Below are 26,300 nucleotides of genomic sequence, written 5' to 3'. Positions count from 1 at the left end.
ATTGTAGCAAATGACAGGATTTTCTTTTTTATGTCTGAATGATTTATGTGTGTATGTGTGTTTTGCTTTATCCATTCATCCACCTAAGAATCCATAGGTTGTTTCCATGCCTTGGCTATTTGTGAATAATGCTGCAATGAACACAGGGGTGCAGATATCTCATAGAGTTGGAGCTTTCATTTCCTTTGGATATATACCCAGAAGTGGAATTGCTGGATCATATGGTAGTTCTCTCTCTCTCTCTCTCTTTTTTTTTGAGAAACCTCCATACTGTTTTCCATAACCCACTAGAAGTGCACAAGATAGGAACAGATAATTTCTACTTAAAAATAATTTTGGGCCCTGACCAGTGTGTCTCAGTTGGTTGGGCATCACCCCAAAAAGCAAAAGGACACTTGTTTGATTCCAGGTCAGGGCACATGCCTAGGCTGCAGGTTCGGTCCCCATTCAAGTGCATAGGAGAGGCAACTGATTGATGTTTCTCTCCCACATCGACGTTTCTCTCCCTCTCTTTCTCCCTCCTTTCCCATCTCTCTATAAGTAAATAAATAAAATCTTTTTAAAAATAATTTTGGAACATTGTTGTTATGAAATACAACCCTTTGTCTTTTCGGGTGGTATGTGGCGGCACTGAGCGAACTTAATCTGGATCGCACGTTCTAGGTGAGCTGTTCGGTAGGAGCAGCAGGGGTGGGACATAATGGCTACCTGTTACGTCCCAGGAACTGAGCTAGGCCCTTCGCAAACTTTCCTCCTTTAAACTGTATAAAAACTCTGTGGCGTGTTATTTACATTCCCATTTTAGAGCTGAGAACAAATAGATTTTATAGATGAAGAAATGGAGGATCCAAAATTAACCCAAATTTGTCATTTTAAATTCTTTTATGTATTTGTTCAACAAATGTTTTCTGAGCTCCTGTGGTCTCCCTGAATCTGTGCGGAAGGACGCCTGAGCTGGGCCTTCCTCTTCGGGAACTCAGCTGGGAGCCCTGCACACCACCTCTGTAACGGGAAAAGCACTGTTACAAAGACCTGGCCTCTAGGGTAAAGCTGAGAAAGGCTTATCAGGGAAGCTGATACTTGAATAAAGCTTTCAGTGTTACCAGGCAGATAGGTGAGGGGATGAGAATTCCAGGTAAAGTGAATGGAAAAAGAGATGGGAGTCAGGCATGGTGGGAGGGCGTTGCTAAAAGCAGAGGGAGCCCTGTGTGCTGAGGAAATGGACCCGCCCTTGCCCATGGGGACAAGGATAAAGACCGAACGGCAGTGTCTAAGGGGCCTGAGCATCCGGGGATCTTAGTTTGTGCTCACTGGGAAATACAAAGTTTTAGAAGGACTTTTTGTTATCATGGTGTTGGTTTTAAAAAAAACAGATTGTTCAAAGAACAGTGATAAATAGGGAAAATATTTTGACTCCAGTAACTCTGCACTGAAAATGCAGTATTTGTAGCCCCAAGAGAACTGTGTTTCCACAGGACATTCTGTTCTCTGTCCCTGGGAAAATATGTTTAAAAAGGAATAGAAAGTGGGTATTTGAGGGTTAGTAATAAAGTTGGATACTTTATTGAATGCTTACTATGTACCAGCTACTTGCACATGTTATTGTGCATCAGGGAATTAGATCATGTCATCCCTGTTTCAGGGATGGGAAATCAAAGCTTGGGGAAAAGGTGACTTGTCCAAGACAGCTCAGGTAGACAGTGGCAGAGCTGGGCACTCCAACCCAGGCCTGTCAGCATTCAAAGTCCCAGTTCTTCCAGCTTTCAAATGGTCTCTAGAGCCTAGAGGCTTCTGTGAGGTGACTTGGGATACTTCTATGGGTGAGGAGACAGGCAGCTTGGGGCCTCCTTCCTTAAACCAGGGCAGCTCAGCTTTAACTTTTTCCATTGGATTTTCACATAAGACTTTATTGTATGAAGGTTCCACAACCAGGGTGTGTAGCATAATGAGGCCACCTGTGCAAGAACGGGCTGAGGATGTGCCACGAGCAAGGCAATGTGCCAGACTCTGGCGCGTGCCAAGGGGTATCAGTTCCCACCCTTTGGAACGTAGTATTCTAGTGGGACGTGTATAAGTGGTGCTTTACAAAGGTTCAGAGCCCTCTGAAACTGATCGAAACAAGATGGTATCTGGTGGAAAAATACTGAATATATTCTATATATCAAGCCAAATGCTAGGAGCTTGTGTAAATAAGAGTGCTTGGCTGATCACCTGTATGTTGAGTTAGGATAATGATCTTTTGGCCCTCCTCTCGCCCACGTCCTTGCTATGATTGGAGCAGATACAGTCTCTCTCAATATCTGAAAGTGCTCAGAAACACTTTACACCTGTACTGATTTGCCTGGGCTGAGGAGCTCCCTCCTCACCAGTGAGATTCAGATTTATACAGACTCTGTTGATCTACAAGGAAGAACTCTAGAGTAGGAGGCAGAACCTGACTCTCAGGAACTTTGGGTTTTGCAGCGAGGACTGACTAAGATACCTTAGATGCTAAGGCTGCAGAAGCCGAGGGAAGACTATGCATTAAGACATCAGGCCCACTCAGCATCCTTAATATCCAGGAAGAAAAGATGCCAGTGCAGTGTAGGGGCATTCAAGCTATGCTGGCCAGCCTCAGCTGTGTATCCTGTGAATGAGAGATCAGGTTAAAACGTAACCATGTCATTCCTCACCACTGGGGTCCTACTTGATAGCGGGGAAAAGCTTTTCTCTGCGTGCTGGAGGCAGAGCTAGAAATGAATTAAAGGAAAACGAAATAACCTTTTACATTGGGTAAATTAACAGAATCCCAGGCTGCTGCCCTGGCTGGGTGGTTCATTTTGTTGAGGTATCATCCCATACACCAGAAGGTTGTAGGTTCAATGCCCAGTTAGGGCACATACCTGGATTGTAGGTTCAATCTCTGGTTGAGGCACATACAGAAGGCAACCAAATGATGTCTCTTTCTTTCTCTCTCTCCCCTCCCCTTCTCCTCTCTCTAAAATCAATTGAAAAGAAAAAAAAGAATCCAGGCTGCCAAACACTGGGGCATGCTCCATTCATCAGCAGTCCAAACTATATTTCCTCTAAGGGACATATTACGAACTGGTACAGTGGTACACATAGTCTAGTTATAAACCATTCAATTTAGAGGTGGAAACTCTAGGGAAACAGAGTCAGCTAGTGGACCAGAGCAATAATGCTGCCCATTATTGGAGAGATGGTAACTCTCCAAGCATTTGAGTTCCAAAACGTCTCAGGCTCGTAAGAATCACAGTGTGATCTTAGAGGTTATAAGTGAATAGAGTGTAATAATGCCTTTTCTGATACTTGTTGTTTTTTTTTAATATAGTCACCTTTAAAACAAGTTATTATTTGGCAGTCACTTTAAACATAGATTAACTGGGTGTTTAACAATGTAATTTTAATTTTTAAAATCTTCATAAGAGAAAGACTTTGGTATCAGGTGTTGAAATTGGGGGGGCTTTCAGAATAGAAGAAAATGCCATATTTATATCCACACCCATAAATACAGAGCTATTTGTTAAACACTAATATGGCAGTTATTAATAGTGGTTAAGAATATAGCCTCTGAAGAGTATAGGTTACCTGGGTTCAAATCCTGGTCTTGCTATTTAGTAACTGTTTTCCTGGACCAGCTTCTTACCCCCTGTGTGCCTATTTCCTCTTTTGTAAAATGGAAATAATGGTATTTACTCCATAGGTTGAGGAGAGGGTTAAATAAGTTAATAGATGTTAAGTGCTCAAAATGTGACTGGGTAACAAATCATCTTTTGATTTTATTTGCTTTTATTGATGAATAAATATTTTTAAAAAAAGGTTTTTTTTGTTTTCCTCACTTTTACATTTGCTTTAGAAAGCCCCCTATCTTTTTAAGAGGTTTAAAATCATGTTTAACAATAATGTAATAATCTTAGAAAAAGACCAGCCCATATTTCTTTTTATCACTGTTAATTGCTGGCCCTCAGCAGATGAGAGCTTTTTGCCCCACAGAGAAACACATTTGTACAAAGTATGTATGAGGATGTAGATTTAGAGCATTATTTAGTAAGAAGGGAAAATGATAGCTATCTAATTAATGCTATTGATTATATACTAAATATGGTTAAAATGACAAGTTTTATGTCATATGTTTTACACAATTTTTTAAAACCTAATGTAACATACCAAAACCATTGAACTGTACACTTTAAATGGGTGAATTGTATGGTATATGAATTATATCACAATAAAGCTGTTTAAAAGAGTCATCAAGAGAGATTTGATTACTTTATGCTATACTCAGCCAACGGAACCTTATACAACTTTCCTAAAAGACTGGGGTAGACTTTTATGTTTTCACATGGGAAATGTCCAGAATATATTGTGAAGGAAAAAAAAAAGTTTATATCCCAACTTTTTTCTTGTATTTACATATATACACATGAATACAGTTTCATTTTATGGGTATCCCTCCATATATATTGTCATGCAACTTGCCTTTTTCCCTCTGTGTACTGGAGGTTGGTACAGGTAGCCATGTCTCACTGTTTTTAACTGCTTCATACTATTCCTGGTTTGATTTTTATCATAGCATATATAATCATTCCCATGTTGATGAGTATATAGGGCATTTATAACTTCCAGGTATTTCCAGCAATGCTGTGATCCATATCCTTGAACAAGTGTATGAGCTCAGTAATTTCCCAAGGCAGGCATTGCTAATCAAAAGGTACATGCATTTTTGTGCTTGGTAGATACCAACAAATTGCCCTCCCAACACTGCACAATTATGTACATTTCCACACACCCTAAGCAACACTGTGAAAATTTTCCAATCTAATGGGTAAAAATAAATCCACAGTTTAAATTGTATTTTCATGATGAAAAATCAGAATGGGTATATTTTTACATTACATTTATTTCACCTCCTATAAATGTTGAGACTGTGCTCTAGTTGCTGGAGACATCAGTGAACAGACAAGTCTCTGCCCTTGTGGGACTTACGTGCAAAGCTTATTGGCAGTTTATAGTTTCTCATTCCCTTTCCCCATTTTTCTAATTTGTAGGCCTTCTTAGATATTCTTTATTATATAGTGGCAAATATTTTCACCCATTCTGTGGTTTGTCTTTTAAACTTTATTTTCAATATTTTTTGCTTTAGTGAAGTTTCTTACTTTCATGAGGTCATAATCATCCATCTTTTTATTTATGCTTTTATGTTTTATGTCTCATTTAAAAAGGCCTTCTTTGCCCCAAGGTCATAAGTATAGTCTATACTTTTTTCAACATTTTTACAGTTTTAGTTTTTATGTTTATAGCACCTGAATCCATCTGGAATCTATTTTTGTGAGTGGAGTGGTATGTGGGTAGATTTCACATCCTACAGTATATATTTTTTAATGTACACACTTTTAAAAAGCACGTATGATTTCTGTAAGCGGAAAGAGCCATGGCACTTAGTGAATGTCCAGGGGAGCAAAGGTAAAGTGATGGGGAAAGAGGCCTGTGGAATAGATTCGGGTCATAAAGGATCTAGGTAGGGACAGAGGCAGAAAGATGAGCCTGTGGCTGACCTTGTGTCTGGTTGCTACAGCAGCTCAGGAAATACATGAAGCATCTCATATATACACAAAGTGTCATAGCTTCAGAAAACAAGCTAAAATGAATCAGAGATTGGATTCTATGGTATTTCTAGTGGTAACAGAATTGTTAATCCATCATCAGGACCCACTCAAGTTTGGGATAACACCCTATTTAAAAGTAATCCAACCCTAGAATAATGATTGACTTGGTTCTCATTAATTTTGGCTATCTGAGGTTATTAAAAGCATGTTACTGAAGTATGTAGGCAGGTTAATCAACACCTGTTAGATTTAAGAAAGTGAATGTTGTATGGTAGAAATATGAGTAACAAATGAATGAACCTTCAGTAGATATAATTCTTTGAAGAGGGTGGATTAAGACCTAGTCTGGACTAATCCACTCAAAATCACACCAGTGCCTTTCTTCTTTTGGCAGGAGACCCATACGATCCTTTAATGTCCGTTTCACTCCAATGCATTGAGAAAAACCAATTCATTTATCAGACTCATTTGCCTGAGGCTGTGTGCCAGAGCCTGTTCTAGGTGCTTTTCAAGTGTGAGCTCATTTACTCCCTATAACAACCCTATGAGGTACTGTCATAGGCTTTTTTTCTTGCCTTTTTTCCCCCCAAGTTGTTTTTATTTAATCTTTATTGTGTTTTTTTCCATTACCATTTAGTCCCCTTACACCTTCCTCCCCCAGCAGTCACCACACTGTCATCCATGGCCATGAGTCCTTTTTCCTTCTGCTTAACCCCTCTGCCCCTTGATCTCCCACCCTTTTCCCAGCTGTCACCCTGCTCTCCATCTATGAGTCTGTCCCCATTCTCCTTGTTCGTTCAGTTTGTTCATTAGATTCCACATATGAGTGAAATTATATGGTATTTGTCTTTCTCTGACTTGCTTATTTTTCTTAGCATAATGTTCTCCAGGTCCATCCATACTGTGGCAAAGAGTAAAATTTTATTCTTTTTTATGGCTGAGTAGTTTTCCATTGTGTAAATATCCCATAGTTGTTTTTTTCCACTCATCTACTGATGGATACATGGGCTGCTTCCATATCTTGGCGATTGGAAATAACGCTGCAGTGAACATAGATGAGGTGCTTATGTTCTTTTGAATTAGTGTTTTGAATTCCTTCGCATATATTCCCAGAAGTGGGATTGCTGGGTAAAAAGGCAAATCCATTTTTAATTTTTTGAGGTATCTCCACACTGCTTGCCACAGGGGCTGCACCAGTCTGCATTCCCACTAAGAGTGCACAAGGGTTCCCCCTTCCCCACACCCTCACCAGCACATGTTGTTTGTTGATTTATTGATAATAGCCATTCTGACGGGCATGAGATGGTATCTCATTGTGTTTTTAATTTGCATTTCTCTGATTATTAGTGACTTTGAGTATATTTTCGTATTTCTATTGGCCATCTGTATGTCCTCTTTGGAGAAGTGTCTGTTCAGGTCTTTTGCCCATTTTTTAACTGGCTCGCTTGCATTTTTGGTGTTGAGTTTTGTAAATACTTTGTAAATTTTGGATATTAACTCCTTACCAGATGTATCAGTGAATATTTTCTCCTGTTCTGTGGGTTATCTTTTTATTTTGTTGATGATTTCCTTTGCTGTGCAAAAACTTTAGTTTGATATAGTCCCATTTGTTTATTTTTTTTCCTTTAGTTCCCCTTGCCTGGGGAGAAATATCTGATAAGAAATTTCAGTAAGCAACATCTGAGATTTTGTTGCCTATGTTTTCCTCTAGGATTTTCATGGATGTAGGCCTAACATTTAAGTTGGTCCATTTTGAATTTTTTCTTGCATGTGGTGTAAGAAGGTGGTATAGTTTCATTTTTCTGCATGTATCTGTCCAATTTTTCCAACACCATTTTTTGAATAAGCTATCTTTAGCCCATTGTATGTGCTTGCTTCCTCTGTAAATATTAATTGACTATAAAGGTGTAGGTTTATTTCTGGGCTCTCTATTCTGTTCCATTGATCTATGTGCTTGTTCTTATGCCAGTACCATGCTGTTTTGATTACAGTGGCCTTACAGTATAGTTTGATATTAGGGAGAGTGATTCTTTTAACTTTATCCGTCTTTCTCAGGATCACTGTTGCTATGTGGGGCCTTTTGTGGTTCCATATAAATTTTTGAAATATTTGTTCTAGCTCTGTGAAATATGTCATTAGAATCTTGATAGGAACTGCATTGAATCTATGGATTGCTTTGGGTAGCATGGACATTTTAATGATGTTAATTCTTCCTAAGAACATGGTATGTGCTTCCTCTTATTTGTATCTCCTGTAATTTCTTTCTTCGGTATCTTATAATTTTCCAACTGCATGTGTTTCATATCTTTAGTTAGGTTGATTCCTAGGTATTTTATTCTTTTTTTAGCATTGTGAGTGGGATTGTTTTCTTTTTTAGGTGTATTTTATTGATTATGTTATTACAGATGTCCCAATTTTTCCTCCTTTGCCCCACTCCACCTGGTACCCCTCTTTCCTCCAGCTATCGCTCCCTTACTTCATGTCCATGGGTCATGCATACAAGTTCTTTAGCTTCTCCTTTTCCTATATTGTTCCTAACATTCCTTTATCTATTTTGTACCTATCAATTATGCTTTTTAATCCCTGCATCTTTCCCTCATTTCCCCCTTCCTCCTCCTAGCTGATAACCCTCCTATGATCTCCAAAGCTATGATTCTGTTCCTGTTCTGCTTGTTTGCTTACTTTGTTTGTTTGTTTATTTGGTTTTTAGATTCAGTTGTTGAGAGTTGTGAATTTGGTGCCTTTTTAATGTTCATTGTTTTGATCTTCTTTTTCTTAGATAAGTCCCTTTAACATTTCATGTAATAATGGCTTGGTTATGATGAACTCCTTTAGTTTTACCCTGTCTGGGAAGCATATTATCTTTCCTTCCATTCTAAATGTTAGCTTAGCTGGATAAGAATAATCTAGGTTGTAGGTTCTTGCTTTTCATCACTTTGAATACTTCTTGCCAGTCCCTTCTTGCCTGCAAAGTTTATTTTGAGAAATCAGCTGATAGTCTTATGGGTACTCCTTTGTAGGGAACTTCTTATCTCTTGCTGCTTTTAAGATTCTCTCTTTGTCTTTAACCTTTTGCATTTTAATTATGATGTATCTTGGTGTGTTCCTCTTTGGGTCCAATTTGTTTGGTATTCTCTGTGCTTCCTGGACTTGTTTGTCTATTTCTTTTGCCATAGTAGGAAAGTTTTCTTTCATTATTTTTTCAAATAAGTTTTCAATTTCTCCCCTTCCTCTTCTCCTTCTGGCATCCCTATGATTCAGATGTTGGCATGTTTGGAATGTCCCAGAGTCTTCTTACACTATCCTCATTTTTAAAAATTATTATTTCTTTTTTCTGTTCTGGTTAAGTGTTTATTTATTCCTTATGTTCCAAATCATTGGTTTGAATCCTGGCTTCCTTCCCTTCACTGTTGGTTCCCTGTAGGTTTTTCTTCATTTCACTTAGTGTAACCTTCATTTCTTCCCTTATATTGTTGCTGTACACATTGAGTTCTCTGCGCATCCTGATCACCAGTATTTTCAGCTCTGCATCTGATAGGTTGGCTATCTCCGTTTCATTTAGTTTTTTTCTGGAGTTTTGTTCTATTCTTTCATTTAGGCCATATTTCTTTGTCTCCTCAATTTGGCAGCCTCTCTGTCTTTATTTGTGTGTTATTAGGTAAAGCTGTTTTTACTCCCCATAAAAGGCACCTGTAAATTGTGTGGGGTGAAGTGTTAGATAATGCCAGGGTGGGGCAACCTGCTTCACTGTTTTGTGGCTCCATGTAGGGGTAGGGCTCAGAGAGGAGACTGTGCCACTGCCTAACTTCTGGGGGCTTTTCCAGCACTCACCCCATTTCCAGTCACTTCACCCACTCCCCGTATGCAACGGGCACCCTTCCAATTGTTGCCCTGATGCTGAATCCTAGAGAGGGTGGATTTGCATCAGTTTTAAGACTGTGTAGGCCCTTTAAGTGAGTTTCCTGAAAATCCAGCAGCTTCTTCTGCTGCCCCAACCCCCACTGGTTTTTAAAGCTAGAAGTTATGGGGGTTAATCTTCCTGGGGCTGGAACCCTGGACTGTGAGATCTGACCAAGGGCTGGCATTGCTTATTCCCAAGGTATCGCTCCTGATTTTATTCACCACAAGTGAATGTGACACCACCCATGTCGTTCCACTGCCACCACTGCCCCTCCATGTCTCCATCCCTCCTACACATCTGGATGAATGTGGCTTCTTTAAATCCTTGGTTGTCCAACTTCCATATCATTCAATTTTCTGACAGTTCTTGGTGTTATATTTTGAGATTAATTTGTAATTCTTTTTGTGGTTACATGAAGAGGCAAAGTGTTTTTACCTATGCTTCTGTCTTGACCAGAAGTCCATAATGGGATTGTTTTCTTAATTTTCCTTTTTGTTAGTTCCTTATTGGCATATGAAAATTCAACTCATTCTGGATATTAATTTGTATCCTGCTACTTTGCTGAATTCATTTATCAGTCCTAGTAGTTTTTTTATGGAATCTTTGGGATTTTCTATGTACAGTACCATGTCATCTAAAAATAATAACAGTTTTACTTCTTCCTTTCCAATTTGGATGCCTTTTATTTCTTCATCTTGTCTGACTGATGTGGCCAGAACTTCCAGTACTGTATTGAATAAGAGAAGTGAAAGCAGACATCCCTGTCTTGTTCACGATCTAATGGGGAATGCTTGTAGTTTTTGCCCTTTGTGTATGATGCTGGCAGTGGGTTTGTCATATATGGCCTTTATTATGTTTCAGAATGTTCCCTCTAACCCCACTTTGCTGAGAGTTTGTATCATCAATGGGTGCTGGATTTTATAAAATGCTTTTTCTGCCTCCACTGATATGATCAAGTGGGTTTTATCCTTCATTTTATTTATGTGGTGAATCACATTTATTGATTTGTGAATGTTGTACCAATCTTGCATTCCTGGGATAAATCCCATTTGATCATGGTGTATGATCTTTTTTATTCATTGCTGTATTTGGTTTGCTAATATTTTATTGAGGATTTTAGCATCTATGCTCTTGGTGCTCCCTTATAGGTAACCACCTGCTTTTCTCCTGTGGCTTTTAGAATTCTCTCCTTGTCTTTAAGCCTTGTCATCTTAATTATGATGTGTCTTGGTGTAGGTTTCTCTGGGTCCAACTTGTTTGGGACTCTCTGAACTTCCTGGACTTGTGTGTCTTTTTCCTTCACCAGATTAGGGGAATTTTCAGTCATTACTTCATCAAAGAGGTTCTTGGTCCCTTTCTCACTGTCTTCTCCTTCTGGTATTCCCCTTCTCTGAAAGTTGTTACACTTCATGTTGTCCAAAATGTATCTTAAGCTCTCCTCATTTTTTTAAAAATCCTTTTCTCTTTTTGCTGTTCCACCTGTGTGTTTTTTTCTACCTTGTCTTTCACATAACTGATACAATCATCTGCTTCATATAACTTACTGTTTATTCCCTCCAGTGTATTTTTATTTCAGATATTGCATTCTTTACTTCTGACTGGTCTGTTTTTTATGGTTTCTATGTCTTTTTGCATGCTGTTGAATATCCTTATAGTCATTATTCTAAACTCTATCTGATTAATTGCTTGTGTCCATTTCATCTAGTTCTGGAGAATTCTCTTGTTCTTTCACTTAGGGTCTATTTCTTTGTCTTCCCATTTTGGTTGATTCTTTGTATTTTCCACTTTAGCTGTTAACTAATCAGTCATTAAGCTGATCAGTTGTTAAACTCATCAAGTTGTAACCAGCAACTGGGTTTAAGCTCCACAGAGTGGGGCAGAGTCATTCCTGTGGTTGGGGGTATTGCTTCCCCTCAGGCTGATGCTTCATGGAGTAGAGTGCTCTGCCTGAGCAAGATGGCTCCTGCAGTATGGGGAATGACTCAGCACAGAGTTCCTGATGGCTGTTCCTTCAGTTGTCTCCCCAGAGCCACCAACGCCAGACTCTCTTCAAGCATCTCTAGTCGACTCTGCCCTCCCTTTGCTGGAGCCTAGGGTAATTGGCTGCAAATGAAATTTTGTGCATTGACCCTTTAAGAGGCTCTCTACATCTCCTGCCATGTCTCCCTGGCAGACAGAAACCCTGCTGCTTTTCACAGCTGGATGTTATCTGGGTTCCTTTCTGGCTCTGGTGCTGTAGGCTGGGAAGACCTGGTTGGCATTTAGATCCTACATTTCTCAAGGGTAATGCCTCAGCTGCTGAAATATCCCTCGGCACTTCAGCTGCCACCTGTGGGAGTGCAGCCAGCCCTCTCTGACCGCCTCTGCACTCCCTACCAGTCTCATTATGGTGAAGTGGTTTCTATTGTCTGTCCTTTGTTATAAGACTTCTCTCCAGCTAATGTTCAGTTGGTTATTCAAGATGATTTCTCTACAATTTAGCTGTAATTCCAGATTGGTTCTGGGAGGTAGTTAGTGTAGTTTTCACTTACTCCTCTGCAATCTTGAATCTCCTCCCCCCCACCCCACCAAGTTTTACTGAGATATAAGTTATAGCCTTATTTTACTCATGAGGAAGCTGAGGTTCCAAAGAGTTCAAGGGTGCCAAGGGCCACATCAGAAGTAGCAGAATTACAACTTGGACCTAGATAATCTGGCCCAAGGTAATTGTAGCTACTGTGCTGATGCCTCCACAATAGCTATCTCAGCAAATGAGGTGGGCAGAAAATAATTCTACTCTGGTGAGACCTCATGAAGCAGAGTTGAAAAACCTGTGCCAGGAAAAGATATCTGTACTGCCCCTATGATTATCAGACTTCCCTGGAAGGGGCCTCCCTAAAGTTGAAAAAGAGCTGCTGCTCTGGCCCATCTGACTTTGGTTACAGCATGACATCTGTAGTTCCTGGCAAAGTTTGACACTGTGGTAAAAAGGGAGGAGAGTGCCTTCTGATATAAGTGGTGGCATATCCATGTATAGTTCTGCTTACGCTTCGTTCTGGAGGGGAGTGGTTCTTAATTTAGTTCACATCACAGAATGGAATACTATGCAGCCCTGAGAATGAATGACTTACACTTACACAACAGTTCGAATGAATCCACAATAGGAGGTAGTGCCTGGAAGTAGGCACAAAGGTGTTTCTAGGGTGCTGGCTACACAACCACTTTATGAAACCCACAGTGAGCTGTACAACAATGTATAGTTTTCTATATGTATATTGTTTCACTAAAAAGTTTTTTTAATGGTGTATTCTATAGTTAACAGAGGTATTGTGAAAAGTTCAAACTCCTGAACTCATGTCTAGAGATTTCTCTTGTGGGTAGAGCCCAAGAGTTTGCAGTTGTAACAAATATTGCTACCAGTATTCCAGAGATAAGCTTGTAAGAAACACAGTGATGCTACTGACCTAGTCTGCTGTTGATTAGCTTAACTCTGTCCATCAGCAGGACAAAACAAAAGCAGCAAAACACTTTTTTGAGAATGACTGAACTCACACTATAGGATATAGCTTGCATGATTAGAAAAATCTACAAAAATGCAGAAACATTACGTAAAATGCTACAAGAAGATTTCTCTGAATCCCTCTGGTGCCTATATGAGAGATATTCAAAAATCTTCCTGCATTTTAATGTAAAGATGATAAATTTCAGGTGTGGTTCTTCTCTACCAAAGTTTTATCTCCATTAGATAGAAGTCATCCATGTGTGACTATATCACAATCCACATTCTTCGCTGCCTCATCTTCCCCTTCCACCCACATGCAAAAGCCATGGTTAAAACAGCTCCTCCCCAGTTTTTCTCCTGGACCTTTGTCATACCATTTTATGCCAACCTACATGTGTGTTAAATGGAGAATATGGCTTGAACCATACATTATTATTGGCTTGGAAGTGCTCATCTAATTCTGAGTAATGGTTAGGCATGACTCAAGGTATTGCCCTATTACTCATTCTTTGGCTGAGTACTGCTGACTTGTTGAGCAATGAAAAAGCCCTGGTAAACCTTATTGCCCATCCTCTCTTAAGATTCTGCCTCATCCTTTCGGCCCAACCATTGGATTGAGCGCAGTGAAGTGAAATAGGGGAGACCATGAATCAGGTCCCTGTCTACAAATTTCTTAAATTCAATTGAGGTAAATAGAGACACACTATCAGAAAGGACAAAGGCTGGCCACCATGTGCTGCAAATCATGGGTGCCGGCTGTGATTGTGAGATGAACCAAAGCTACCTAGATGCATTGGGAGACCGTGTCTGATAGAGTCAAAAAGCATCTCTGGAATTGCTCCATATCTTTACTTGGACTTTTCACCAAGGTTCCTAGGTCACAGCCCATGGAAAGTGGTGCCTTTCAAGAGACCTGACTCACGTCATACATTTATGTACATGAAATCAACTCTAGGCATCTGGGCCACTCTTTCCTGAGAATAGGTTGCCAGTGAGCAGTGTGCTATGTGACCAAGCTGCCTCACATCCTTTGTAAAATTGGCAGGACATAATTAATTAAACATATACAAACTAACAGAGATCAAGATAAGATATGCTTTAATGTGAGTAAACTCAGGTCGCTTACTAACAGCTGCATTTCCTCATGCTTCTTCAGAAATGGGCATTTTTCAACCTGTCTTTTCAGGTAGGAGATGATATGAGATGAAGCTAATTATACAGTTTTATGAAGCTGAAGAGTTGGGCTTGGGAGATTTTTTGACCTTAAAATGTTCATTGGCAGTGGCACCTGAGTGTAATCTTGGGTCTGCTCTGGCAGACAGTTCAGAGTCTGATCATTCAGTCTTGCTCCTTTAGACAGACCTAACGCTGCAGTTAGGGGTGCAAGATGGCATTGTTAAAGCTATGGTCTTCAGCTTAGGAAAGACTTATGATGAATCAATTCACAGCTGGAGAAGCAGTTGGGAAACTTAGTGACTTCCAAAATAAATGCTGATTTCTTTGTCTATGTGTACACAGGCTTATTTTGTAGATAACATTGGCTTTGAATGGTAACCAGTTACTGTCTCACACCTCTTACAGATGCAAAAGAAAGTAAACACCTGAAAGCATCTTCTCATTGATGAGCCTAATGCCAATATTGGAGAATCAACTTATTAACAGTTGCTTTTGTTGTATGGGGAGAGGGACATGGGAGATGAAGCTCTTGCTTTGTTTTGGGAGTTAGATGCCTCAAGTTCTTTGTTTTCAAAAAGGTAGGTATCTATTGCACCTAAGGTGGTTACAGAGGAAGTTCTGTTCTGCATTGGAGCAATGTGGAACAAACATTAATCTTAGAGTAAAACAAACAAACAAAAAAACCAGTTCAGATCCCAGAGTGACTGAGCCTATTTTCTCATCTGTAAAATGAGAATGACACCTGCCTTACCTATCTCATAGGATTTCTCTTGAAAATTAAATAACATGAAGTGTATGAAAATAACTGGAAATTAGGTAAAATATCAGCATTTTAAGCAGGTGTGACTTCCTGAAATCTTTTAGATTTTCCCTCAGATTCCATGAGTATGACAGCACTTAAATATGCTGCCTTCTTCCTAATGCTAAAAATGAAATTCTCAGTGAATTCTGGAAAAGTCCCAAATCAGTAGAATTTCCTACTAAAGCAGCTCACCGTATAATGCTCCTTAATGAGGGATCATGGTGAATGGGTCTGCTGAAAACAGCCTTGCCAACTGCTTTGTAAGCTTAAGAAATCTGGTGATAATCCCTGAAGGTAGAATGTTGCAATGATATAAATGCATAGGCACTGGTTCTTGTTTTAGGGTTCTTTTAAAGTAAATATATTTGTATTGACTTGACAACCGTAAGTACAGCAAATTTAACATATCACTTTTCCAGAAATTCATTAAACCATGAGCACCAGCTCATGGTTTAAATTGATCTAGAACTATAGTGTTAAGGTATGCTCATATTCTTGGCTATGTTAAAAATAAACACAAACAGAAATGAGGTAAATGTCATTTTTACCTCTCCTTTGAAAGAGGTTGAGTAATTATCAGGTAGTTTCTTACATTTGTTGACAACAAATTTAGACTCTGACTTTGTTAAGGGATAAATTGAAAGAATGCTTGAAAGCCACAAACATATGGTCCTTCATTGATGTCCACTGGATAAAGCGGGGCTTCTCCCGAGCCCATGTCCACAGGCTGGGAGACATTCAGGCCCTTCTTCTCCTACTGTCCTTCTCAGTAGCCACTGATTCAGCCTCCCCTCCCCTCCCTCTCCTGTAATAGTCTTACTGATCCGTTCTAACTAAAGCCCAAAGGGGAGTGGTAATCAATGTGAGGCCGAGGGAATAATTTCAACCATTTACATTTCTCTTTCCCTGACCCAACATCCAGTCTTGGGGAAGAGATGGAAGTCATGATTAAATTGCCCTACACTCAAGCTTTACTTATTCCTTATTCTTATCCTATGTGAACAGCTTGGACCTTGCTAGATTAATGACTTGGTGACCAGAAGGCTGAATGATCACTTAAAGCATATAATTTTAAAAAATTTTTTAGATTTTTTTCTGGTCTTATAAGAAATTAAAAATCCCTATCCTTTGTCAACATTCACATTTGCATCAAGATGATTTTTCTTTCTCAGTATATAGGGATATTTAACCAGCTAATGTGCCTTCATTTTGGATAGTTTACATAGTAATTTCTTAACCCCTTTTCTAGTACAGTGTTTTCAGAGGGGAGAGGCAGCCTGTGAATGTCTCACCTTGGGGCTCCATTCCCTTCCCACGGCTTCACCTTTCATTTTAGTTGACCACCTCTGACTTCTCTTGATCCTGCATCTCACCTTTACATGCTACCAAAGCCAGAAGCCACTAGATCAGGCCATGATTGTTTTACCTTTACCTCTTTTAAACCTTCCCCCTCCCCAGCTTTTTATTTTAAAAATATTCATACCTATAGAAAAATTGTAAAAATAGCAAAATAAATACACAATCCTCATGTAGACCCACCAGTTCTTATTTTTTACCATATTTGCTTGCTCTCTCTCTCTCATGAGCTCTATCTACAGATTTTGCTCAACTATCAAATGGCAAATAGAATGCTTATTTACTAAATACTTCAGCACGTACCATCTAAAAATGATCTCTTCCTACCTAATCACAACACACTGTTACTAAACTAAGAAAAATGATCATTCCATAAACAATATACTCTATATTTAAAGTCCGCCAGCAGTTCCAAGAATGCCTTTTATAACTTTTTTCCCCCTCTTAGAATCCAATCAAGGATTGGAAACACATTGCATGTAGTGTTATATCTCTTTAGTCTCCTAATCTGGGACAGTTCCCCTGCTTTTTGTTGCCTTCGACCAACTCATATTGAACCCGTTTTATGTCATTGACTGACTCCTAATGAACCAGTTCCTCATTGACAAGTTCCCAGGTTGCCCTCTTTCAGTAAAGTTGAAATCCCTCCACAACAGGGACAGACTGGAAATCTTAACCTGGTTAAGCCTGGAGATAGTTAAAATCTATGTGATGGCTTCAATCACTTTGGCAACAGACCATGTAGGAAAATGTTGTGAAAGACATGTCTGTGGTAAATGTTTCAACACAATTAGCCAAGGTGACCTGCTTTCAGGCCCAGTACCATCCTCAGGCATTTTGTCCTGGGAATTCTGAATGAGATGCTGTCCTTGGACTTAAAAAGTAAATTCACCTGATGTCTGGCGGGATGAATGTTCATGACAGTCTTTGTGCTAATAGATTGTGAAGGACAGATTCTCTCAAGGTGGCCCGTTCTGCCTTCTGAATCCACACTTCAATTTAAAAAAATCTTCAGTGTGTCTGGCCTGTCTGAATGGATCTGCACATCTTCTGGATCATACATTTCTGCTGGCTGTTGGCATGAGGCCTCTATATTTTATGGACATTGTTTATATTTGAATTTTTCTTTAATTGCTCTAATACTGTGTCATCTGGTAGGGCCTATACTTTGTCATCGGCCCATTCTGTGCATTCAGGTCCCCAAACAAGCATGAGCTCACAGTGTTTCTGGCATTGTTTGTGAAGACTATGAGGACTAAATCAGATAGCAACCCCAAAATGTACAGGTAAAATTAATCCCATAATGCACATAAGAAAACCGAGTCACCAGAGAGATTAAGAAGTGTGCCCAGTACTGCGTGGCTAGGTGTTTAAACCTTGGCAGTTTGATTCTCGAACCTGCACACCTCATCTTTTTATGAGGTCCCCCTAAAGGGAAACTGCATATCTTTTAAGAAGTTTTTTATTTTTAAAGATTTTATTATTTATTTTTAGAAAGAAGGGAAGGAAGGGAAAAAGAAAGGGAAAGGAACATAGATGTGTGAGAGAAACATAGATCAGATGTCTCTCACACACCCTCAGATGGGGACCTGGCCTGCAACCCAGGCACGTGCCCTAGCTGCGAATCAAACCAGCAACCTTTTGGCTCACAGGCCAGCACTCAATCCACTGAGCCATACCAGCCAGAGTGTCTTTTAAGAAATTTTGCATGTTGTTTTGAGGCAGATAGTGTGCTGCTGAAAAACTGGTTTTGATGTACTTGCTAAATTATTGAGCTATTGGTGAAATTTAAATCTCAGAACAGTAATAGTAATGAGAAGTCCACCTTTGCTAAGTTTCGGTCCTGAAGAAACCTTGTTTTGGCACTTTTGTCCCCATCAGGGCTTCTGTTCTCAGGAGCTCAGCATCCTTCTGTCTGGACTCCGGCTGGCATCACTTTGAAATAAGAGCGTTTCAGGGCACAAACCCAGGGAGTAGGATGATGGGAAGAAAAAGTTTTATTCTGCAAAGCAGCCTATGAGGACAGTAGAAAATTAACTGCCATTATTTCTTGCCACTAAAAGATGAACCTTTATGGTAACAAAAATAGGCAGTAAGGATAAATGAGCCTCCAACAAATGCTTTTCTTTGGGACAAATGGAGCCAAATTGACCTCAGCATAAATCACAGCAGGCACTCATAAGAAATCAAAACACCAACTGGAGAAAAGGAACCAAAACATCAACACTTAACCAGAATGCCCCCAACCAACCCTAAGAGAGAACCCTTAAATGTACAGTAAATGTATAGTGTTAGCTGTAATTATTGTATCTTTTAAAATACCATTTAAAAAATCTCTTTAAGTACTTTTTGTACTTTTAGATAAGATGACCTGATTATGTTTGACTTCTCTCCCAAGGGACCAAAAAGGGAAGTTCTGAGCTTTTTATAGCTTGAGGCCTCTAGAGGTTTTCACTCTGGGGATTTAAAAACAAATTTCCTGTTTCTATATGAAAAAAAGACTAGAAGGGAACGAGGAAATTATGATGGTAGGACATGAGAATTATGGCTGGTTTTTAGAACTTGATTTTTAAACACTTCTTATCATTTTATCATTTATGGTTTAAAAATTAAAATTTTTAGAGGAAGGGGAACAGATTCGTCAGCCTCTGACCTGGGAGTAGAGTGAGGGGAATGGGGAGGATCGAGCCGGCAGAGGACAAAGGCAGAGGAATTTCCCAGAATCCTCTTTTGGTTGATGGTTGTTGATTAACGAGACCAGCCGCCTGCTTCTCTGGGAGTCTTGACTCTCTTGAAATCAGAAAAGAAGAAAAAAAAGTGTACTTCAACTCCATGCATTTTCAGATTTTTCCTTTCCTTTTACCAACGAAAAAGAAAAAGGTCCCTGAGCAGCCAGAGGAATCCCTGATTTAGAAGTCTAAGTCTCCGCCTGAGCGGGATGGCCGCTGCCACCCGGGGGATGGGTGGGCGCCGGGAACCCGCCGGGGCTCCCTCGGTTCTCTCCCCGAGGCCTCCTCTCTGGGTCTCTTCTCGGGCGTGTCTAGCCCACTCTCCCCGCCCCCCACCCCCGCGCCCCCCGACCCCAGCCTTTGCCGGAGACCAGGGTTATGAGCCCTAGAACATGGAGATTCTTTTTTGTTTCACTAGCCACTACTTGTGCCTGGTGCATAATAGAGAGTTAATAAATATTTGCGGGGACAAATGAGTGGAAAAAGTCCTCAAAAGGAAATAATTTGCTGGTGTGGAAGAGGTAAAACAAAAAACTAAAAGGCATGAAAATTGAGGAGGTCAAAAACTGTTTTGAGTGGAAAAAACATCTCGATAGGTGCTGTTCTTTGCTTTTGTCGAAGTGTTTTCCTTCATCAGAGGCATGTCTGCAGTCAGCTCTGGTTCAATGCCTTGCAGATCCCCAACCAAAGGGGAAAGGGGCTGCCTCCCCCATCCCTAGTTTGAATACAAGAACAGAGGAAATATGCTTGGCTCTGCTCCAATCATGTTCTCATCCCTTGGCATAATCACTTCTGGGGGTTGGAAGTAAGGTTGAGGGTTAATTCCCCTGGTTCATAGGACACGGCCACCCTTTTTCCATGATGATGAGATCTGTACAGTGAAGAATACAAGAAGGATTGCTAGGTCCAAAGAAAGACAGCAACTACAGCAAGTAGCCAGAACATCTTACTTACAGGTGGGAAATTAGGGTTCTGACTCAGTGAGTAATTTGAAACCCTGAGTTATAGTGAAAACTCAAATTTGTGTCTCTTTTGCTGCAAAGCACAGTCTGTCCACGGCGCCACAGTGCTGTTTCACAGATTGTATCCATATAATGAATTTCAGTAGAAGGCGCTGAATAGTTCAGGGAATCAATACTGGACCCTGAAATGTAAGCACCAAGTAGTCCCAATTCTCTTGATAATTGGCAAACTTTTATTTAGGCTATAAAAATTTTACTAAAGCTTTGTAAAATCCACATTGAACTGATGTGTTTTCTTAACTACCCCAGATTATATTCATTCAGCAAACAGCCCAATTTCTGTTTGTCATTTAGTGTTAGCAGTTTTCATCAGTAACAGCATAGTTAGCAGAACATCTCATTAGTATGCCTCCCTAAGACCTGGGTAATGTTTGCATTTCTTTTCTATTTTTTTAGATCTCATTGAGCCCCTGGGGGGATATATGTGCATATACAGAGTGGAGTAAAACTAGGCTTACAGTTATTCATATGGAAAATAATACAATAAATAATAATACAAGAAGAAACTGTTTCACATATAACTGTGAGCCTACTTTAGCCCTACACTGTATATAATACAGCTCAGTCATGATTATCTGCTACATGTAATTTTTTAACTATTTTGAATATCCAAAATGCATTTTTTTAATTCACTGGATTATAAGAACTAAAGTTTATAATACTACAGAGTCGGTAAATACATTTTGTACCTTCTTCACCTGTATTTTTTGACCCACAAAATCATTGATTTAATTAGTTTTCTTCCCCAAATTTAACCTGGTTATTTTATTTTTATATTAACTCTCAAAAACATGTTCTTTTCCTCTTGAGATATTAGAACAAAGCAACATAGTAACGCACAGTGTATTATACTTTGTGGCATGATCAATAATACAAGTAAAATGCGCCTTGACGGGGAAAAAAAAAAAAAAGAAGTTGAGATCCCCAAACCTCTCCACTCACTTGTTCAGGAAGAAATAAAACAGAACCTAACATCTACATTTCTCAGGTATTTAGAAACATCAGTGCTGGGGGGAAAATGTCTAAGCAGATGAAATCTCCTCTCCCCATGATGTTGAAGAGTCTAACCTGAAACCACATAGGTGGTTTGAATCTTGGCACTCTTTTATATGGAAATACTCTAGAAAGTGCATCTACTCTGGAATCATCTAGAAAACCGGGCCTTTTCAGAGCCCATCAGATGGCACGCTGAAGTGTGGCTGCAGACTTTGTCATCAATACCAGAAAATAATCTAATCTCTGGATCAGAGCTGACCCCAGATCCAACTGCACTTCCTCAGTTGCTTACCAGTGTATCCAGTCTTTCATTCATTTAGCAATATTTATCAATCATCTACGATGTCGGTGCCAGCCACGACATGCACAGAGTGCTCCAAGCACAGCATGCTTCCCTGCTGGCAAGAAAGCCTGTGTTTTCAGTAAGTGGTAGGAGAGGGGTTACAGAAGTACTATCAGAGTTCAAAAGGAAGAGTAACTAGGCTGGTGAGGAACGGGATGAGACCAGCGGAGGGAAAGGGGAAAAACGGTGCTGGATGGAGGGGGCTTTTGGTTGAGCCTAGAACAGGCAAGTAGAAGTTGCCCCTTTGATCGGGTAGACTAAGGACTATCCATGCAGAAGAAAGAGCGTGCATTAAAGATAAGGCAGATGGTGGGTTCCTTCTGGAAATACACATGATTAAGAATGGCTGGAGCCTGGTCTATGGGATTGCGGGAGGCTCAGGGCAGGGCGGCGACAGTCCGTGAGAAGTGAGATGTGCCGTGGCGCTACCTCGATGGCAGGGGAGCCATGCAATCCAATTCATTTTTGATTAACCCCAAATAATAGAAAGTTTATCAAGCATTGTAATTCTTTTGGACTTCATTTTTTTTTAATGATAAAAGTGATGTCAGAAATACAAAATGAGTGGGTTTTGGACAATATAACCAGTGAGGGATTCATAGTTGTTCCCGCTGACTACAGCCGCCTGGTCAGGATAGGTCGTCAGTACGTATTTGTTGAATGAGTCCGTGAGAAAATGAAGAGTTAAGCCCTTGTATGGGACGGTTGCTTACACAGCGGAGATGGATCTGATTTTTTACAAATGAGTCTGGGAACGCTGCTTCCAGTCCATCAAGGCTTCAGTCGCAGGTGACAGCGCTGCCTGCTGCTCTCAGCGTGGCCTCATACCTGTGGTAGAGCCAGTCTTTGCTGCCCAGCTCCCGGTTCCTGATGCCAGGCCCTGTGCCCCACACATTCCTGGCCTACCCTTGTCTACCTCCGTGTTTCAGTGTGTCCTTAAAGGGCCACTCCCGCTTGCCTCACTGGAGATGGCCCCACATTCCTTACCACGAGGCAAGGATTTAGATGCTCTTGATGTCCTTTTTTTAAAAAAATAAATAAATTCATGCCCAACTTTGCACTCCTAGAATTCAAAGCACTACTTCAGCTCTGGAATCATATCTATCCACATACAAATACCATTCAAAGGTGCATGCAGATAGAATGAGATTACCCAGGGGAAAAAACCCAAGACTTAGGTTTTGCCAGTGATGTCTTACTGTGGCATTCCTTCTTAATACAGTATTTTCAGTGCATTTTAATAGTAATTTATTGGCTGTCTATGATCAGCCTATAGGTAAGGTGAATGTGCATGACACCTTGCAGTGCTATAAAAACAAAACTGCACCTGTTCAGCTGTTGGTAATTTGGAATTTAGATTTGCCCCAGGCAAAAGAAATAGCCCAGCCCGTGTTGCTTCCATGCAGAGTAGAGCACTTACTCTTACAACAGTAGCAGCAGGACTCTTGAGACCCCTGATTCCTTTCCAAACCCCTTCCTGACGAGTTCCTGTGCACATGAACAAGGTCAGGAATTCCTGGCGCACGACACAGGAAATGGCAGCCAAGCTTCATGGGGATTACATGGCTGACTTGGAGGTGCAGGGGGAGGTCTTTGCATCTGTCCTGTGTGGGTTCTCAGCTTTGCAAGCACAGAAACAGACTGGGTGTTCACACCTACCAGCCCGAACCCCTCTATTCAGTACAGAAGCCTCAGTGAACACTGGACTGTTTGCCATGAAGTTAAGACATTTTATGTCACAGAAACAAGATAAGAAGCAGCGATGGGTTTTGTCTGTCCTTCTGTTGCTACTGCGCCCGCCCTAGTTTTTAGCCAAACATAGCACAGGGAAAACACCTAGAGGCCAAGTCCCCTGAAGCACAGCCACTCCAGACTCAACAACTTTGGGATTTGCCTGTGTCCTTAAGTAGAGAGCAATTGGGTGACAAACTGGTGTACCAGTTTGCAAACCAGTTTTGAGTTCGCACACCAAATGGAGCAAACACTAGCTTTACCTTCTCAAAGGCTCCTCACAGTGTCTTCTCGACCTCCTCCTTCCAGCCCTTCCATGGGGAGAAAGAAAAATATCTCAGCACCAGATATGGAACATAGCAAGCCTGGGTCACGTTTGTTTGTTTGTTTGTTTCCCTTTGATTTTTGTCTTTGATATTTTCCATCCTTAGGTGATCAGAGCAGTGCGGCGGAGTGGTTAAGAACAGAGCAGATTCTGTGGGTAGACTACGCAGCTTCTTTCCTGGCTATGGTGGTTCTTAAACTAATGTGAATGAGAATCTCCTAGATTCTTATTAAAATGCAGTAGGCTAGTCCTTACCCCCAGTTTCTGATTTAGCACTTAAGGGATGGAGCTCAAGAATGTACATTTCTAACAAGTTGCCAGGTGGTGCCGATGGGCCATACTTTGAGAACCACTGCCGTATGAGGTTACGTAAGATTGTGTCCACCGCAGTGAAAGGACAATCCTAGTACCTACTGCTTATGGTCGTCATTGTTAAGTGAACATACAAAATGCTTTGAGCTGTGAATACTACTGTGCAAGCATAGCCCATCTGGAAACTTTTGCCCTGGCTTTTGGTCCTTGTTTTTTGTGCCAGTGTTTGTTTTCTTTTTGTAATGGACCACTGAAGAGACGTAAACTTTGGAGGCTGAGCCTATAACCTGACTTAAGTAATGTGCTATTTTCACATTACTGGTCCATTATTTAACGTAGGATTTTGTGCACTGTGTGATAAGCCTCTGTGTGTGTAGTAAAGGGAATGTGCAATGTGGAATTGAAGGTTTGGTATCAGATCTTTAGCTTATTTTTGGAAGGAGCTCACCAGCCTTACACCAGCCTCGCTAACAGGGCTGTTATTCACGCTTATGGGAGAGGACACTGAAACTCAATACACTGAGCTCTCTCTCTCAAGCTTTGACTTAGGCCAAAGGGTAATGGTGAGGATACACAGAAATGTGCAAGTTTTGGAAACCAGCCACTGAGGAATCACTCTGGATACCAGAGCCTCATGGATGAGATGTATATTCAAGTCTCATGAAAAATTGGAATGTGCTTCATCATCTCTCCAGCTCTGGTTCAGTGACTTGGCCACCCAAGCAAGGTCTCTGCTGCTCTCTGGGCATGTCCCATGGAAACTCCCAGATTCGAGATAGTCTGATAGCATTGCTACATCAACGCCTAAATGGAATGTTCCTGTAGGGTAGCCCTCCATTCCGGCATCCTGTCCTGGCTCCGTTGGTTGTAGCCAGGGAGCAGCCTGCCTCTTGCTCCAGGTGCAAACCATGGCAACACGATACAGAGAGAAGTGCTTGGGAATATTCCCTCCCAAGTAAGGTTGGCTCTGGTCTGTCTAGTAACCTTCAGGGAAACTGAGGCAGCAGGGAGTATCCAGAACAGCAGACTTTGGAATCAGACAGGCCTGGGGCTGAACCCTGGTGCTGCCACTTAAATCAGTTTCCTCAACAATAAATTGTGGATATCACCCACCACACAGAAGTGTTGTGAAGATCAAGTAACACAAAGTGTTTAGCATAGTGCTTGGCATGTAGTATGTGGACTTAGTGATAGGACTTGGTGGCTGTTTTTTTTTAAACATTGGAAATATATAAGAGTGAAAAAAATTTACTTGGTTTTATCACCCTATCACTTAGCCCCTTATCACTGATAGTGTGCCAAATTCAATTTTTTTCTTTTTTTGAGCATAGCTTATCTGTTTTATTTTAAAACATAATTTTTAAAGTAATTCTCTTAAGGGACTTATCCATTATTTAACTTAAGGCTTTATATGCTATGGAGCTATTTCCTTCCATGGTACTTTTTAATGTAAAGTTTGTTTTACGTGGTTGTAGTTATATATGATTATGCATTCTGATTTCTTTCACATGATAAAATGTTTTTATGTTATCAATTCTGTACACAGTTTCAGAAGACATGCTGAAATTTATATAAAATTACCTATTGTTGGATACCTACCAATAGAGCATTGGTTGTGTAAATGGCAGTACATTCATGTATAAAATATTAAGCAGCCATTTTAAAAGATACAGTAGAAGTATATTTGATAACATAGAGACATGTTCACAATTATATGTAAAATGAGATGATTTAACCTAAAGATTGGCTGCCTCCCAAATCTACCTGGATGTTCACTGCCTTGGTCTCAGCAGCTTTCTAACTTTAATGGGCCTCAGAATCACCAAGGGAGCCTGAAAATGCAGGTTTTAGGCTTCCTGCCTAGGGTTGGATTTAGGAGACAGGGCTCAGGGATTGGCGTTTTCACAAAGATCCAGATGATTCTAATATGGAAATGACGCTCTGCCCATTTCTGCCTGTTGAAGCTCTACAAGGTATGTCTGGAACAAGTCCAACCATTGTTAATATAATGAGAACAGTTTACAGGACATCGATGTAACCAGGCGGCCAAGGAGAGTGGACTGGAATGTGCACGTGTGAACAGTGATGACTTCACTGTACTAATCAGTGGGGGCGGTAGACGTCATTGAGCGAGCATGTGTACTGTGTGGCCATCGCATTCAAAATGACTGAGCAAGTAGAGCAAAAAATCTGCATCAAATTTTGCATTAAGTTTGAACATTCCTCCGTGGAAACTATCTGGATGATTCTGGAAGGCCACAGCTGTGGGCAACTGGTGATTTGGCAGCTTTATCATGACAATGTGCCTGCTTATGCATCAGGTCTCATGCAGAGTTTTTTGGTGAAACATCAAATCACCCAGGTGATTTAGCCACCCCTACAGCCCAGATTTGGTGCCCTGCGACTTCTGGCTGTTCCCAAACTAAAATCGCCTTTGAAAGGGAAGATATTTCAGACCATTGATGAGAGTCAGGAAAATACAACAGGGAAGCTGATAGCAATTGGGAGAACTGTGTGAAG

The 26,300-nt window shown here is 40.5% G+C and overlaps 1 protein-coding gene across 1 annotated transcript in view; it reads left to right on the top strand.

The window, feature by feature from the left end:
- CPM (carboxypeptidase M) overlaps positions 1–26,300 on the top strand; it is a 79,577-nt gene that overhangs the window by 18,664 nt on the left and 34,613 nt on the right. The gene's annotated exons all lie outside the window — the stretch shown is intronic.

Source organism: Pteronotus mesoamericanus, unplaced genomic scaffold, assembly GCF_021234165.1.
Source record: "Pteronotus mesoamericanus isolate MK-2021 breed Mesoamerican mustached bat unplaced genomic scaffold, CSHL_Meso_final contig_56, whole genome shotgun sequence".
Lineage (NCBI taxonomy): Eukaryota > Metazoa > Chordata > Mammalia > Chiroptera > Mormoopidae > Pteronotus > Pteronotus mesoamericanus.
The sequence above is the reverse complement of the archived record's forward strand: the minus strand, read 5'-3'. Positions and strand labels throughout refer to the sequence as shown.